The 5,000-nt window shown below is 54.0% G+C and overlaps 1 non-coding gene across 1 annotated transcript in view; it reads right to left on the bottom strand.

The window, feature by feature from the left end:
- LOC126434598 (small subunit ribosomal RNA) overlaps positions 1-584 on the bottom strand; it is a 1,910-nt gene extending 1,326 nt beyond the window's left edge. The window contains exon 1 of the ribosomal RNA XR_007579348.1: positions 1-584. This exon is cut by the window's left edge and continues 1,326 nt beyond it. This is a non-coding gene — a ribosomal RNA (small subunit ribosomal RNA).
- Positions 585-5,000: the final 4,416 nt, after the last annotated feature.

The following is a 5,000-nucleotide window of genomic DNA, read 5'->3' as shown; positions in this document are numbered from 1 at the left end:
GGCACCAGACTTGCCCTCCAATAGATACTCGTTAAAGGATTTAAAGTGTACTCATTCCGATTACGGGGCCTCGGATGAGTCCCGTATCGTTATTTTTCGTCACTACCTCCCCGTGCCGGGAGTGGGTAATTTGCGCGCCTGCTGCCTTCCTTGGATGTGGTAGCCGTTTCTCAGGCTCCCTCTCCGGAATCGAACCCTGATTCCCCGTTACCCGTTACAACCATGGTAGGCGCAGAACCTACCATCGACAGTTGATAAGGCAGACATTTGAAAGATGCGTCGCCGGTACGAGGACCGTGCGATCAGCCCAAAGTTATTCAGAGTCACCAAGGCAAACGGACCGGACGAGCCGACCGATTGGTTTTGATCTAATAAAAGCGTCCCTTCCATCTCTGGTCGGGACTCTGTTTGCATGTATTAGCTCTAGAATTACCACAGTTATCCAAGTAACGTGGGTACGATCTAAGGAACCATAACTGATTTAATGAGCCATTCGCGGTTTCACCTTAATGCGGCTTGTACTGAGACATGCATGGCTTAATCTTTGAGACAAGCATATGACTACTGGCAGGATCAACCAGGGAGCTGCGTCAACTAGAGCTGAGCAGCCGGCCGCCCGGGAGTGTGTCCCGGGGGCCCGCGCGAACACGCAAGCGTCCGCTCAATTATTCTGCAAACATGAGGAGGCTGAGCTCCCCTGCACAATACACCTCGAAACCCTCTCAGGTCCCGGCGGCGCGCAGCGCCGTCCTAAGTACTTGGTCGGGTTCGAGAGAGGCGCAATCGCCCGGAGTTTGGCGAGTAGACGCTTTAGGTGCGACCACCCGTGCTCCCAACTGAGCTTGCCGCTGCCGACAGAGGCCCGGGAGCGTGCTGTCGTGGCATTGCCGGCGGGAGACAACACGCGCCACCTACGGTGGCCGGCAGCTCCAACGCCAGCGCCACAGAAGGACAAAAGCCCCACTTGGGTGCCGAAGCGAACTCTCCCAGCACAGCGCACGCGCCAACACGTCCGCACAGCTGCGATACAATCCACCTGCGAGAACCGCAGAGGCGACCGAGCAGCAGACGGCGTCGCGGCGCCGAGCGCCGGGCGGCGGCGCATCCTCAGCGCACACAGTCCTCAATCGGACCAGCACACTGCAGATGTCCACCGCGCTTCGCACCGGGCCCGCGAGGACCTACTTTGGCCGCACGGCGCCGCGTGCAGGGTGCGCCGGCGCGCAGCTACGCCGCCTGCCGCCTCCGTCGGCCGGCGCGCCTGCCACTGGCCGCCCCCACCAGCCGGCTGTAGCGCGTGCGCCCACGCACCGCGCGGCCAGCACGCCGGGAGGCCCCCCCTCACCGGCCGGGGACGGTCCCACCCAGCCACCGCCGCGTATCGCTTCACACCCACATGCCATTCACGTTCGTGGGCATGGTGGGTATCGCTGAAACAACCGGTTGGTAGCTCAACCGATCGTCGCCATCACTGATTCACCTCTAGCGAGAACAACCGCACCACAACGGTTTACCAGTTCTTCATTTGCGTAACGTCACCAGCAAACGTAGACGTCCATCGCCATTTGCAAATTCAACGATTGTTGCATGCCTGTGTCAGGTGTCACGACACACTATGTCTGCCCACATACACGCAACAACATGTGCACGCTTCGCGAACACGTGGAAGGTGGCCCCCGTACGTATGCGATGTCCATTGCGCGAACGACTGTCAACCGGCCTCTGTCGCATGTCGCAGATGTGGAACGCAGTGCACCATGCTATCACGGTGTGTGAGAAGAGACGACTACGTCTGACAACACGCGCCACTACATCAACAGACGGCTCATGCCGATCGCCATCCACGGCATACCATACTGCAATCCAGCTCTTATAGGGAGACGACATGTAGCTGAGTGCACAATATTTGGACCGTATGGTTCGCCGTTGTTGGCGCAGTCGTGGTACGGTCACACATGTACCACGATGTATCATTCAGTACATGAGGACCAATGTGCAGTACAGTGTGTGATTTGGACGTACAACATCAGCGGACAGTTGACACAAGCCGTACCACAACGTAGGCTGTGCTTCGCCATGCGAATGCCAATGAACAACTGCGAAGGGCATTGAGCATGTACGTCCTGCTGCCATCCGCATTACAGTGTATAGCTGCAAGGTGTTTAACATGAAGCGATACTCTGGGGACCGGGCAGTGCGAGTAGCAAACTATATTGCGGGGGTTGCAGTTAGGCAACACTACACTAATTTAACGCGTCGTATGACAATTACAGAGCAGGTTAAGGCCCAACGTGTGTTGGGTTAAGGCCCAACGTGTGTTGGGTTAAGGCCCAACGTGTGTTGGGTTAAGGCCCAACGTGTGTTGGGTTAAGGCCCAACGTGTGTTGGGTTAAGGCCCAACGTGTGTTGGGTTAAGGCCCAACGTGTGTTGGGTTAAGGCCCAACGTGTGTTGGGTTAAGGCCCAACGTGTGTTGGGTTAAGGCCCAACGTGTGTTGGGTTAAGGCCCAACGTGTGTTGGGTTAAGGCCCAACGTGTGTTGGGTTAAGGCCCAACGTGTGTTGGGTTAAGGCCCAACGTGTGTTGGGTTAAGGCGCAACGTGTGTTGGGTTAAGGCGCAACGTGTGTTGGGTTAAGGCGCAACGTGTGTTGGGTTAAGGCGCAACGTGTGTTGGGTTAAGGCGCAACGTGTGTTGGGTTAAGGCGCAACGTGTGTTGGGTTAAGGCGCAACGTGTGTTGGGTTAAGGCGCAACGTGTGTTGGGTTAAGGCGCAACGTGTGTTGGGTTAAGGCGCAACGTGTGTTGGGTTAAGGCGCAACGTGTGTTGGGTTAAGGCGCAACGTGTGTTGGGTTAAGGCGCAACGTGTGTTGGGTTAAGGCGCAACATAGGTTAGGTTAAGGCGCAACATAGGTTAGGTTAAGGCGCAACATAGGTTAGGTTAAGGCGCAACATAGGTTAGGTTAAGGCGCAACATAGGTTAGGTTAAGGCGCAACATAGGTTAGGTTAAGGCGCAACATAGGTTAGGTTAAGGCGCAACATAGGTTAGGTTAAGGCGCAACATAGGTTAGGTTAAGGCGCAACATAGGTTAGGTTAAGGCGCAACATAGGTTAGGTTAAGGCGCAACATAGGTTAGGTTAAGGTACAATATAGGTTAGGTTAAGGTACAATATAGGGTAGGTTAAGGCGCAACATAGGTTAGGTTAAGGCACAACACGGGTTAGGTTAAGGCACAACACGGGTTAGGTTAAGGCACAACACAGGTTAGGTTAAGGCACAACACGGGTTAGGTTAAGGCACAACACGGGTTAGGTTAAGGCAGAATACGGGTTAGGTTAAGGCACAATACGGGTTAGGTTAAGGCACAATACGGGTTAGGTTAAGGCACAATACGGGTTAGGTTAAGGCACAATACGGGTTAGGTTAAGGCACAATACGGGTTAGGTTAAGGCACAATACGGGTTAGGTTAAGGCACAATACGGGTTAGGTTAAGGCACAATACGGGTTAGGTTAAGGCACAATACGGGTTAGGTTAAGGCACAATACGGGTTAGGTTAAGGCACAATACGGGTTAGGTTAAGGCACAATACGGGTTAGGTTAAGGCACAATACGGGTTAGGTTAAGGCACAATACGGGTTAGGTTAAGGCACAATACGGGTTAGGTTAAGGCACAATACGGGTTAGGTTAAGGCACAATACGGGTTAGGTTAAGGCACAATATGGGTTAGGTTAAGGCACAATATGGGTTAGGTTAAGGTACACATTGTTGTAAGGAAAGGTGTTTTGGGGGGGGGGGGGGCGGCAGTTTGTTGATTGTGATTATCGTAAGTAAATGACTGCGGCATCATCTGATTTGCCACGTCAGGGTGCACCTTTGGCTCATAACAGGCGGCGCTCTGATTCCATGCTTGTGGCAGACCTGTGTCTTTCATTCCTGCCATTGTTTGTGTGGTGTGACAGGAGGCAGTATTGTGATGTTGGGTGCACCCCTGTGTGGGACATGTGTGGGTGTTGGTGGCTTAGCTGAGCAATGGTGGTTGTCGGAAGGGTGGGATATTCTGTTTTCCGAGTGGACCTCCCGGTCTGGTTATGATAGTGTGGATTGTCTAATGTGGCAGAGAGGATGCACTGGGTGTTGTTCCATGCTGGTGCTTACATATCGTCTGCGTGCCTGTTACAGGCAGAGAGTAGTGCGTGATAAGAGTGTCTGGCTGACGTGTGATTGTGAGCAGAGTCTTTCAGCATGTATACGGACAGGTCTATACATTATCTGTATTCTGATGGCTCTATCTATTACTAATCAGCGCCGTGTATACGTTTAATCCGGTTCCAGTCGAAACTATTGTATCTCTGTACATTAGTGACACGGCGAGCCCGGTATGTAGTTACTCGTCTCGGCAGCTTCCACCGGTGTATGGCAAATGATTATAAGGAATCAGTCTAGTCGTCAATACCGATAGTCTGACGTCACATGTCTGGGGTGGGGGACGCTGCGCCCTTCCGGTGGGTCATGGCCTAGGAAGACTCTTCCCACGCAGGGGGGCTTGGACTGTCATTGACTCTTCCGAGTAATATACTTGCCGTACGTTTTTGCGACTGCGAGTGCAACGCTCACCGGTACCGACATGGATGGAGCGCCTCCTAGCTGCCGCTGAGCATCTGCATTCGTACAGAGAGCAACGCGATCGCGTCTGTAGCTCGTACGTGGTACAGCTCGCAGCTCATGTATATGGACAGCGGGAATGTCGCATATTGGACATAACTCTTCATGAAACGCACGTTATAGGGGTGGATTGCACATTGCGAGTGCGAGCAAAGTCCGCCGTTCATCCGCTGGAGTTGCGAGTTGGGCGGTTGGGGTGGGGCACGAACGGGTGCAGGTGGAGTGATTGCCGGTCCACGACTTCGTGCGGCAGAGGCGCTGGCGTTGGGGTGCTGTTGTCGACAGAGGATGCAGGCTTTGTGGGTGGGGTCGAAAGAAGGGCACTGTGGGCCCAT

The sequence above is a fragment of the Schistocerca serialis genome, unplaced genomic scaffold (assembly GCF_023864345.2).
Source record: "Schistocerca serialis cubense isolate TAMUIC-IGC-003099 unplaced genomic scaffold, iqSchSeri2.2 HiC_scaffold_1192, whole genome shotgun sequence".
NCBI classification, from domain to species: Eukaryota; Metazoa; Arthropoda; class Insecta; order Orthoptera; family Acrididae; genus Schistocerca; species Schistocerca serialis.
Note: the sequence above shows the minus strand (reverse complement) of the source record. Positions and strands in the feature narration are given on the sequence as shown.